The sequence below is a fragment of the Equus quagga genome, chromosome 2 (assembly GCF_021613505.1).
Source record: "Equus quagga isolate Etosha38 chromosome 2, UCLA_HA_Equagga_1.0, whole genome shotgun sequence".
Taxonomy (NCBI): Eukaryota; Metazoa; Chordata; class Mammalia; order Perissodactyla; family Equidae; genus Equus; species Equus quagga.
Window position 1 is genome coordinate 158,534,871 of NC_060268.1, and position 13,395 is coordinate 158,548,265.

The 13,395-nt window shown below is 43.9% G+C and overlaps 1 protein-coding gene across 3 annotated transcripts in view; it reads right to left on the reverse strand.

Annotated features, from left to right (window-relative positions):
• The window catches only part of SH3PXD2A (SH3 and PX domains 2A), a 244,551-nt gene that overhangs the window by 157,148 nt on the left and 74,008 nt on the right, over positions 1-13,395 (reverse strand). The gene's annotated exons all lie outside the window — the stretch shown is intronic.

Genomic DNA, 13,395 nt, shown 5'->3' on the forward strand with positions numbered 1-13,395 from the left:
TTTCCAGGGACAGACCCACTGGAAGAGTTTCCAGGGTTCTGGTGGAACAACCGTTTTTTTCTTCTGCTATTCTGGGCTGAAATTCTGCACAAACTGGAAAAACACACAGGAGACAGGATGGACGAGGCCACGGCCCCGGTGCGTGTGGTTAATCTCCCTTCCAAGGCAGAGGCGGGAGCTGGGGTGGAGTGGAGAGCGCAGGATCTAGTCCTGCTGCCCAGCTGTGTGGCCCTGGGCAAGGCGGGGAGGCTGTCTGAGTGGGGCCTCCTTGGTAAAATGAGGAAGATCAGTCACATGATATCTGAATCCCATTCCTGCCTTCAAACACTGATGGAGCACCTACTCAGAGCTCTGGGCGCTGAGAAAACGGCGGTAAAGAAAGGAGACAAAGCTCCTGTCCTCAGGGAGTTCACATTCTAGTGGAGGAGACAAACAGTAAACAAATAAACACGCACTATGTCGGGGCGATAAGTGCTATGAAGAAAAATGAAGTAGGACAAGGTGTTGGAGCAGAATAGGGCTTGTTATGTATATACACGAGGAGGGCCTTACGAATCAGATGGCCATTCAGCAGAGACCCACAGGAGGTGAGTAAGCAAATCACACTGGTGGGGGAGAATGTTCCAGGCAGGGGAAACGAGAAGTGCAAAGAGCCTGAGAAGGTCAGTGCGGCTGGAGTGGAGCGAGTGAGGGGCTGAGGTACAGGCAGTGAGATCCCTGAGGCAGGCCAGATGGTGGAGAGCATGGCTCCCGCTACAGGGTGGTGAGTGGTGAATGTGCCACAGGGCGGAACAGGCAGACCAGTCAGGGGCCCATTGATGGTAGCCTGGACCAAAGCACCAGCATTGGAGGGAGTGACAAGTGGATTCAGGCTCGAGTTTACATGTGTGCGTGCACGTGCGCATATATTCCCACCTGCCGACCCCTCTAACACATGATTTTAGGATTCTCTCTTGCACAATCATTATCCAACAGACACAGGCTATTTAGAGCCCACACGTGAAGGGTGGGTCCTTGTCGGATCCCATTCAAAACAAGACAGAGACTGCACGATTATTAACTTTCACTTCCCTGAATACAGACTGAAATTTAAGAAAAGCTGGCTCATGAGTTTTCAAATCCTAACGTTGTTAAGTCCATCTCTCAAACATTTAATAACTGCCTGCTACATGCAAATCCAGCCACTGGGCCAGAACACTATAAACTTGTACTCAGGATTTTTTTAATTAATAAATTTTCAAATAAATCCTACACAGAGTAGAACTCTTATTTTCTCCTTTTCCCATTTTCCTCGCCCACATTCTCTTTGGTAAATTTTATTCCTATATTACAGAAGGATTCATGTTCGCTGAGGGAAGAAACTAGAAATGACAGAAGCAGTGGGTGGTCAAGTGGAGAACAAGAATCCCTCATAATCCCTCGCCCTGAAAAAAGCGACATTAATATTTTGGGATACAGATCCCTTCCAGACATTGTTCCGTGCACGTAAATAAAACGAGCTCATTGATTCTCTTCACTATAAAATGAGCATTTTTCCATGTCAATGAATACTTCCATATCTACATTCTTAGTTGTGACACAGACTGTCAACGTTGGGATGAACCACAGTTTATTTACCTACTCCCCTCCTGCTGGACATTCTGGCTACTCCTGAATTTTCACTGGCACAGGTAATATTGTAGTGAACAGCCTTCTCGTGCATCTATGCCCACTTCCTTAATACTTTTTCTATTTTTATTTCATTTTGTTGAAATCTATGCATATTTGTAGGTGTCTTAAATCTTCTCTGGAAGATTGAGAATAGATAGATGGATAACTAGTATGTGGAGGCCAGGCTGAGGGCCTCTGAGCCCATAGAATTTCTGAGGGACGGTACAGAGATGTCTGAGGAGAGAGCAGGCCCAGCAACATGCACCATTGTGGAGTGATTGCCCTCATCAAGCCGCTTATCTCCTGAAACACAGTGGCCAGCTGTGCCCAACAAGCTGTGGGACTTGAGCTGGGGCTCGAAGGAGTCAGGCTACAGAAACTTTCAATTTCCTATCAGCTCTGACATACATTTGTTCTCTGACTCCTAAATTCCTTCTCAGACCTAAGATTCTGAGACTCTCACTAATACCGCGTAGGGAACGTGGTGCCAAGAGGAGCGGGCAGGCGCAGGCAGGATTCATGCCTTCACTCCTTTCCTCCAAAAACATTTGCTGGGTGCTTTCTGGACGTCAGGCCTCTGCTACATGCTAGAAATAAGTTAAATCACAGTCTTTATACCAAGAAGCTCACAGTCGAGGTCTAGAGCAGGGCTTCACAGTCTTCAGCACACGTACGAAGCACCTGCCAACATGTTAAAATGCAAGTTCTGACTCAGCAGGTCCGGGCAGCGGCCCAAGATCCTGCATTTCTACCAAACTCGCAGGGGATGCTGAAACTGCTGGTCCACGGACCACACTCAGCAGCAGAGCTCTAGAGCTGTGCTGTCCTATACGGCAGTCACCAGCCACATGTGGCTGTTGAAATGTGGACCGTCCAAATTGAGATGTGCTGTAAGTGTAAAATATGCACCGGGTTTCAGAGCCTCAGCACGAAAAAAAAAAAAAGAATATGAGGTCAGCCCGTTGGCATAGTGGTTAAGTTTGCACGCTCCACTTCGGTGGCCCAGGGTTCATGGTTTCGGATTCTGGGCACAGATCTACACACCACTCATCAAGCTATGCTGTGGCAGCGTCCCACATACAAAAAGTAGAGGAAGATTAGCGCAGACATTAGCTCAGAGACAGTCTTCCTCAAGCAAAAAGAGGAAGATTGGGAACAAATATTAGCTCAGGGCCACTCTTCCTCACCAAAAAAAAAAATATGCATATACGTATGAAATGTCTCTGACAACTTGGTTGTATTGATTGCATGTTGAAATATTAATATCTTAGATATATCAGGTTAAATAAAAATATTTTAGGGGCTGGCCGAGTGGTGCAGCAGTTAAGTGTGCACATTCCACTTCGGCGGCCCAGGGTTCACCAGTTCAGATCCCAGGTTCAGACATGGCACCACTTGGCAAGCCATGCTGTGGTAGGCATCCCACATATAAAGTAGAGGAAGATGGGCATGGATGTTAGTTCAGGGCCAGGCTTCCTCAGCAAAAAGAGGAGGATTGGCAGCAGTTGTTAGCTCAGGGCTAGTCTTCCTCAACAACAAAACAATTTTTTTTTAATAATTTCACCTGTTTTCTTTTACATTTTTAAGTGGCTAGTAGAAAATTTAAAATTACATAGGTGGTTCATATTCTATTTCTATTTGACAGGCTGTTCTAGGGCAAGATGGTTCTTGAAGTGTAGTTTGAAGTCTGCATATATAAGAATCATCTGGGTGGGGGCGTGTTTGTCAAAAATGCAGTTTCCTGGGCCCTACCTGGAAGTTTGTGAAGCTTTGCTCTGGTGCTAGAGACAGACAAGCAAGCTCTGGAGTGACAGGAATGGAGAGGACGTAAGAACAGCATCCTGTGGGAGCTGAAGGAGGAAGTCGGGGAAGGCTTCCTGGAGGAGGTGAGGTCAGCTCTGTCTTGGCAGAGTGAGGACGGTCATGTTCCCTGGGCCTCCTCTGCCAAAGAACAGTCTAAATTCCCTCAATGGATTCATGTGTCTCCTGGAAGACAGGGGCCATCTAACAGCTCTGCAGATTTGAGTTTTCCCTCAAAAGGCCTGTGGGAGGATGCTTTGCAGCTGGCCTCTCTCTTGTCTCATTCTCCTTCTGTAACAGATTTTCCTCTTCCCCTACTTCTGGCTTATTCTGGGCCCCCTGAGGCCAAGACAAGCCCATTGCTGAGAGTATGGGTCCTGTGCAGAGCCACGAGCCTGCCCGCCTCCACCTCTTGCCCACGCTTGTCACATAATCCCACCACCATGGCTGAGCCAACAGAGCCCAGTGGCTGCCCTCCCATCATTCCCAAGGCCCATGGCCACAGGAAAAGGAAGCACCACTAACCAGGTGCCAGTGACATTTCTCTGCCCACAGGTCACCTCTCAAAGACAGCCAATCCCCTGGCTCAGACTCCACAGCAAACCCAAGTAAGGCAGTCCAGCTGAGTTTCCTCCATGTGGGGGGCTCGCAGACGGCACCGTTCAGCGTCCTGGCCCGCGCACGGTATGGCAGGGTGGTGGGCAGTGGAAGAAACATCTGGGGCCATGTCTGCTATACGATCCGAAAGTCACTCCACCTAGGAGGCCAGGTGGGCTGTAAAGAGGGTCTGTAACTTGGTCGGTGCCCCATTGGCAGGGCTGGGTTTGAGAGACAGGACTCACTGAGGGGGGCTGAGGGGCGCTGTCTCACGAAGCCCTGTCCGCTTCCGTGAGGAGGAAGCCTGGGTGCGTGGGCAGTGAGGAAGGAAGCCCCCGCCCAGCAGGGACTTCTGCTGTGGCCACCTTTTCAGGCAGGAAGTGGATCCTCCTGTCACTCCAGCAAGGGCCTGACTCGGGCTGGAGGAGCAGCAGGGCCGGTTGCCAGGGTCCTTCTTAGAGTGAGAGGCATCTGGCTCATGCAGCCCTTTGCAGCCACATCAGGCCTTCGCAGTGCGCAGAGGACACCAGGCTGTTTATCTAAGGGGCGGATGGTGTGAGAGATACAGGACAGCCCGGCTGCAGGAGCTGGCCCCAGCCAGAGAAAGCTGATTCGGCAGCTCTTCTTGGGCAGGGCTTTGCGGCAATAAACACTGGGGAGAGAGAAGGGTGGGCCCCAAGCCCAGCTGGGGCACATCTGTAACCCAAGAGGCCGACTCCTCGCCCTTTGGAGAGGGTGGAGTTCCCAGCTTTGGGGCCCCAATCCTTGTGACCATTCCCAGCTCAGGAACAAAGGGAACACTACTAAAAGAGACTGGTGGGGTCCTTGACCCAGAAGTCCCTTTACAAAGAGGCAAGGCTGGGGCTGGCCCTGTAGCCAAGTGGTTAAGTTCATGCGCTGCACTTCGGCGGCCCAGGGTTTTGCTGGTTCGGATCCTGGGTGCGGACATGGCACTGCTCATCAAACCATACTGAGGCAGCATCCCACATGCCACAACCAGAGGGACCCACAACTAAAAATACACAACTATGTACCGGGGGGCTATGGGGAGAAAAAGGAAAAATAAAATCTTTAAAAAAAACCCAGAAACCTTGGCATTTGTTCGTCCACTCTACTGACCGGGGGCTTATCAGTCCCTGTGTTAGATGCTGGGGACACAGCAGGGAGAACCACAGAGACAGAGGGACAACAGTGATATGTGTGGCTTTTCTTAAAATTCTCGTTCTTTGTGGCCCGAAGTCTACTTCCCTGTTCCCTTCCTTCTTTGATGGCCATATCATGCCACATCTGCTGCAGGAAGCCTTCTTTGACCTTCCCAGCCTAAGGTCATACCACTTTCCTTTGAATTCTGACAGCACGCCTGGTTTCTATTCCCTATCTCAGTCCTTCACACAGGCCTCCGGGATTTTTTGGTACAAGTTCACCTCATTGCCCTCCCCTTCAGTGGTCTTGGTGTCCTTGCACAACATCAGTTCACGACAAACGTATGGATTTATTCCTGGACTCTCAATTCTATTCCTCTGATCTCTATGTCTATCCTTACGTCAGGACCACATCATCTTGATTACTGTAACTTTGTATTAAGTTGTTTTCTTTTTAAATAGACTTTACTTTTTAGACCACTTTTAGGTTCCCAGCAAAACTGAGCAGAAAGTACAGACGGTTCTCATAGGCCCTCTGACCCCACACACTCCTGGTCTCCCCCCACCGTCAAAATCCCAGACCAGAGTGGCACCTCTGCTACAACTGATGAACCTACATTGATACATAACTATCACCTGAAGTCCACAGTTTACTTCAAGGTTCATTCTTGGTGGTGTTCATTCTATGGGCTTAGACTATAATGACACATATCTATCATCACAGTATCATATAGAGTAGTTTCACTGCCCTAAAAGTCCTCTGTGACCCATCTGTTCATCCCCTTTCTCGTAGCCCCTGGCAACCACTGATACTTTACTATCTCCATGGTTTCACCTTCTCTAGAATATCATATATTTGGAGTTATACAATATGTAGGCCTTTCACACTGGCTTCTTTCACTTCTTTCACGATATGCATTTAAGGTTCCTCCATGTCTTTTCATGGCTTGATAGCTCCTTTCTTTATAGCGGTGAATAATAGTCCATTATCAGGATGTATTACAGTTTATTTATCTATTCACCTACTGAAAGAGATCTTGGTTGCTTCCAAGTTTTGGCAATTATGAATAATGCTGCCATAAATATCCATGCGCAGGTTTTGGGGTGGACATAAGTTCTAAATTCCTTTGATTAAATAACAAGGAGGGTGATTGCTGAATCATATGATAAGAGTATGTTTAGTTTTATAAAAAACTCTCAAACTGTCTTCCAAAGTGGCTGTGCCATTTTGCACCCCAACCAGCAATGAATGGGATTTCCTGTAGCTCCACATCCTTGCCAGCATTGGGTATTGTCAGTGTTTTGGATTTTCACCATTCTAATATAGATAGTTAGCGGTATCTCATTGCTTTAATTTGCAATTCTCTAATGACATATGATGTTGAGCATATTTTCACATGTTTATTTGCATCTATATATCTTTGGTGAAGTGTCTGTTAAGATCTTTGCCTATTGATTAATAAGGTTGTTCATTTTCTTATTGTTGAGTTTTAAGAGTTCTTTGTATATTTTGCATAATGGTCATTTATCAGATATGTCTTTCGCAAACATTTTCACCCAGTCTGTGGCTTGTCTTGTCATTCTCTTGATGTGTTAAGTTTTGACATCAGGAGGTGTGAGTCCTCCAACTTGGTTTTTCTTTTTCAGGATTGTTTTGGCCATTTGGAGTCCCCTGAATTTCCATATGAATTTTGGGATCCGACTGTCAATTCCTGCAAAGAAGCCAGCTGAGATTTGGTAGGAATGCATAGAACCTGTAGATGAATTTGTGGCGTTCTGCCATCTTAACAATATTAAGTCTCCCAATCCCTGAACATGGGATGTCTTTCCATTTACTTAGTAACATTTTTATTTTCAAGTCTATTTTGTCTGATATTAGTATAACCACTACAGCTCTCTTATTTTCTAGTATAACATTTGAATTCCTTTAGTGATTTTTTTTCACTATATTTTTGAGTTATTTCTTAATGGTTGCTGTAGGGCTTACAGTATACATCTCACCTTATCAAAATCTACTTTAGATTTATACTAATTTAATTCCAGTAAGATTTAGAAACATGCCTCCTATATCGCTATATTTTCTCCCTCTCTTTTGTACTATTATTGTTATACATATTACACTTATATATGCTACAAACCCAGTAATTGTTATTATTACTACAGTAGCCCTAGACTGGCAGCTGGGAGGAGAGGGAGCCCTGGGTCCTGGGTAGCACAGGCCAGGAGCAGAGCTTCTGTGAAGCTGAGAAAGCGGGAGGAAGGATCAGGTCGTGGCTCAAACGCCATAAACGCTTGCCATTCTTACTGAAATTTAACAGATTTTCTTAAGTAAATATTTCTCCATTTGCTATATGTATGTATGCCCTTAGAACAATTTCCAGAGACTTTAATTTAAAAAACTTTTTTTTCACCATTTATGGTTGTTTCACTGGGGAGAGTCCACGGAGCTCATCATGCAGCCCTTCCAGAAGGGCTCGCCTTTCATGTTTCCTCTCTGTCCCCTGACCCCAGGGTGCCCAGCCCAGTGGGGCAGGGGTCATCACACCCTTGGTGTATAGTGGTTCTCAAAATGCTGGCACAACTCGGAACTTTCCATGAAGATATAAAAACAATAGATTTGGGAGGGCCTAGACAGCACCACTAAAACAATTATTAGCAAATCCTTTTTTTGGGAGGGGTGCAGCAGAATTCTCTGTTCAAATGAAATCTAATATGAAACTTCAATACATAATTTTTGGAGGTATAGATATCCTATCATTCCAGAACAATCTGTTGGAAAACTATCATTTTCCCATTTGAATTACATTAACTCCTTTGTCAAAAAAGCAATTAACTATGTGTGTATGGGTCTACTATTTCTGGACTCTCTATGCTGTTCCATTGATAGATAATATATAACCTGACACCAACACCATCCTTTCTTGATTACCATAGGTTTTTGGTTAAGTCTTGAAATCAAACTTTTTCTTCTTTTTAAAAATCGTTTGGGTCCTTTGCATTTTCAAACACATTTTAGAATAAATTGGTTAATTTCTACAAAAATAAAAGCCTCCTGGGCCGGCCTGATGGCACAGAGATTAAGTTTGCACGTTCTGCTTCTCGGCGGCCCAGGGTATGTAGGTTTGGATCCTGGGTGCAGATATGGCACCGCTTGGCAAAAGCCATGCTGTGGTAGGTGTCCCACGTATAAAGTAGAGGAAGATGGGCATGGATGTTAGCTCAGGCCCAGTCTTCCTCAACAAAAAAAAAGCCTCCTCGGATTTTTTTATTGGGATTGCATTGACTATAGATCAATTTAGGAAGAATAGCTATCTTAACAATATTGAGACTTCCAATCTACAAACACGGTAAATCTTTCCATTTATTTAGATCTTTCAATTCATTCAGCAATGTATTATAGTTTTGTTTTGTTTTGTTTTTGAGGAAGATTAGCCCTGAGCTAACATCTGCTGCCAATCCTCCTCTTTTTGCTGAGGAAGACTGGCCCTGAGCTAACATCCGTGTCCGTCTCCCTCTACTTTATATGTGGGATACCTACCAAAGCATGGCTTGCCAAGCGGTGCCATGTCCGCACCCAGGATCCCAACGAGTAAACCCCGGGTCCACCGAAGCGGAACATGTGAACTTAACCCCTATGCCACTGTGCTGGCCCCTATATTTTGATACTATTATTAATGGTGTTTTAAAATTTTACTTTCCAATTGCTTGCTGCTAGTATACAGAAATACAATTGATTTTTGTATATTAACCTTGTATCCTGCAACTTTGTTAAAATTACTTATTAATTCAAGTAGGTATTTTTGTCTTTTGCAGATTCCTTAGTGTTTTCTACACAATTGTGTCAGCAAAAAAAAAAAAAAAAGACAGTTTCCCTCTTCTTTTGCCCAATTTGAATGCCTTTTCTTTTCTTTCCTCCCTTATTTCAATGACTAGAATGTCCAGCACAATGTTGAATAAAAGAGGTAAAAGAGAACAACCTTGCCTTATTCCAGTCTTAGGAGGAAAGCACTCAGTCTTTGACCATGGAGTATGACCACAGTGGCAGAATTTTGTAGCTGCTCATGTTGAGGAAATTTCCTTTGATTTCTAGTTTACTGAGTTACTATCATTATTATTATTATAAATGAGTGCTGAATTTCGTCAAATGCTTTTGCTGAATCTATTGGTACAACTGTTTTGTCCTTTCTTTTGCTAATGTGGTGAACTGCACTGATTGGTTTTGGAATGTTGAACCAAACTGCATTTTTTAGATAAACCCTACTTGGTTGTGATGTATTATCCTTTTATATACTGCTTGACTTGATTTCCTTATATCTTTGTGAGGGATTTTGCATCTCTGTCCATGATAGATATTATTCCGATATTTTCTTTTCTTATAATGTTCTTATTAGGTTTTGATATTAGGATCACGCAGGTTTCACACAGTGAGTTAGAAAATGTTCCTTCCTCCTACGAGTTTGTGTGTGAAGAATGGTATCATTCCATCCTTGAACGTTGGACAGAATTCACCAGTGAAACTATCTGGGTTTGGAGCTTTCTTTGCAGGAAGGTATTTAATTATGAATTGAATTTATTTAAGAGATACAAAGACACAATATTTTTCTTTTTCTTCTTGAATCAGCTTTGAAAAGTTGAGTTTTTCAAAGAATTTGTCCATTTCATCTAACGTATTGAATTTAACAGAAGATTGTTACTAACATTTCCCTATTATCTTTTACCTGAAGTAATATCATCCCTTTCCTTTCTTTTTTTTTAAAAAAGCTTGGATTTTTTTTTTTAATTTATTCTTTTTTTTTTTTGAGGAAGACCAGCCCTGAGCTAACCTCTGCTGCCAAGCCTCCTCTTTTTTGATGAGGAAGACTGGCCCTGAGCTAACATCCGTGCCCATCTTCCTCTACTTTTTAGATGTGGGATGCCTGCCACAGCATGGCTTGCCAAGCAGTCCATAGGTCCACACCAGGGATCCGAACTGATGAACCCTGGGCCGCTGAAGCGGAATGTGTGAACTTAACTGCTGCACCACTGGGCCAGCCCCCCTTTCCTTTCTAATTTGGGTAATTTGTGTTTTCTCTGATTATTCTTGGTAAGAGTTTATCAATTTTATTAATCTTTTCGAACAGCCAATTTTTGGTTCTGTTAGTTTTCTTCACTGTTTTCTGCTTTTTATTTTACTTATTTCTATTCTCATGCTTATGATTTCTTTCTCTCTACTTATTTTGGCTTAGTTTTTTTATTTTCTTAAAGTGAAAATTTAGATTATTGATTTTAAACTTTCTTTTTAAATTTAAGCATATAAAGACATAAATTTCTCTCTAAACAGAGCTTAAGCAGTGACCTACAAATTTTTAAATGCTACGTTTTCATTAAGTTCAAAACATTTTAAAATTTCCTTTGTGATTTCTTCTTTGGACTCACAGACCCAAGAAACTCAACCAACTCCAAACACAAGAAACAGAAAGAAAACTATACCAATTACATCACTCAAAATCAGTAATAAAGAGAAAAATCCTAAAAGTGGCCACAGGAAAAAAACATATTACAGTCAGAGGAACAAAGACAGTGATGACAACAGATTTCTTGTTGGAAAAAATGCAAACAAGAAGACAGAGGAAGGGCTTGTGACACCTGTGGGGCCCTGGGGAATCTCCACCTTGACCGCAACCACAATTCTGCTTCAAATCGGGAACCTCAGTTATGAACCAAGTCTAGCCAGGTCCTCCACATCCACATTATGCAGATCTCTTCATCTATGAGTTGGTAACCAAATCATTTATCATCCAAATTGGGAAACTTCTGAGAGTGAAAGGGAGTGCTGGTAACAATTATGTCGGGATAACAGGTGTAAAACAGGACTTCCAGGACTGCATTGGTTAATGGGGTCATGTGGTTATCCCAACTAGGATCTCAACACCTAGCACACGTCCTGGTATAAAACAGATGTTCAAGAAACGTTTGATGGTCAAAATAACACTTATTGACATCTTTCTGTTAGGCGCTGTGCTAAGAATTTTTACATGGCTGATCTCAGTTAACTCTCGTATCAACCATTTGAGGTAGGGAGTATTATTACTCTATTTTCCAGAGAAAGAAACCAACACACAGAAAGATTAAATAACTTGCCTACACTGGCAAGGTGTGGGACTGGCTCCAGACCCTGGTCTCTTGATATCACAGTCTGAATGAATAAATTTAATGAAAGAAAGAAAGAATTCAGAAATTCCATCATTAGGGTTACATTTCTATTAAAGTTCACTCAAGGTGGGAAAAAATGGCGCATCCTTAGAAGATCCACTAATGTAATTTACCACATTATCAAATAAAGGATAAAAACCATGTGATCATTCTCATATAAGTAGATGAAATATTGGATAAAACTCAATATCCATTTATGATTTCTTTTTAATTTAGCAAATAAGAACTAATCTGAAAATGTTTATTTACCCAAAACAATCCTCAGGGAAGAAACGAAACAAAGACCCTGCCTACTGTCACTACCTCTATCCATTATTGAACTAAAGATCCTTGTCAAGGTATCAACACAAGAAAAAGAAATGAGAGGCAGAAAGACTGAGAAGAAAAAAAAACCCATCAGTATTCAGAACCAACATGAAGTTATACACAAAATCAGAGAGAACCCTCAAGAGATGCGCACCTTTGGACCTTGAAGGATTCTCACACCCTTCTTAAAAAGAAATTACCCCTCGAAGGTATAAGACACTAGGCCTTAAAAGAGAAAATAAGATGAAAAAGTTTTGGGAGAAGGATAGTGGTGATGGTTGCACAACAAGGTGAACGTACTTAATGCCAATGAACTAGACATTTACAAAAGGTTAAAATGGTAAATTTTATCTCATGTGTATATTGCCACAATCCAACTATGGTAAGTTTTATGTTATCTATATTTTACCATAATAAAATAGAGAGAGAGATAATAAGATCCTAAGGTTCTATAGTATGGAGAACCCGCAGGGCACCGACATGGACTATAGAGGAGTCATTAAAATTCTCTCCTTGTCACTGCAGTCCTTTGAGTTGTCACACAAAGAGCAGCAAGCAGAGCACTCAAGTCTGGAGCCTGGGCTCCAAACTGCACCAGCTGACTGAGTGACCCTTTGCAAGGCCCTTATCCTCGTCTACACAATGGGGGAAGATGATGCAACTCACAGGGAAGAGATGAGAACCCAGAGAAGATGCTGTGGTGGGTGTGTCCTATAAAGAGAAACGGGCAGCAGAGGCGTGAGGCCGCACGGCAGTTGCTCAGCAAGTTCCCCGGATGAGGCCAGGTGGAGGGCGGGTAAACAGGAAGGATGCAGGGAATCACTACACCCGTCAGGGAACAGACTTCACATCCCATATATCCCTGAAGCAGCAGTCAGCGAGAGAGAGCAGGCAGAGAGGACCCAACTACCCTGGCAAGGAGCTGCCTGCAGTGGGTGCGTTTGGCTGCTGGGGCATGGACCCACGCCATGCCGAGGCTAAGGCACAGGGCGCTGGAACACACCCCAGCTTTGAGAGGGAGCCCATCCCAGCTTCCAGTCCTTAACAAGTCAAAGGAGTCTTCCCTGACCATTTTCTGGAAAACATGCAAGACTTCACTCCTTAAAATCCCTTCCCAATCAAGCTATTACCTAGGACAGCCCATGTGCTGCACGAGCAGGATTCGGCACGCGTGTATGTAAGTCATGATCCATGACTTGATTGGGAGCTGGGAGACCCACACAGGCACAAGGGATTTATTTACCTAGTAGCCTTAGGTGTCAGCCTGCTGAGAGACATAAAAAGCCATGCAGTGAGAGTTCAGGAAAGGACAAGCCCAGTGTGGCTGAGTGAGCAAAGCAGGCATCCCAGACAAGGACACAGAAGAGGTAGGCCTTGTATAAAGGATAGCTGGAGAAAGGGGGACAGCCCTCCAGAGGGAGGAATGGTGAACATAAAGGCTTGGCAGTGGGAGTGTCAGGACTGCTGGATGGAGTGAAGTGACTTGTTCATGAATTCCAAGAAATGCTGCCACGTGTCACAGAAACTGGCAGGACCCAGCGTGGAGGCCTCTGATGGTTTATTCCAGTGATTTGGGGGTGACCACACAGTTGGCCCCAGAGCAGGATAAGGACAGATGCCTGATGTGCCACTCCACAGGGGGAACTATGGCATCCTAATGCATCACCAGCAATGGGATGAGATGGAGAATGGCATTTCCAGAAGTCAT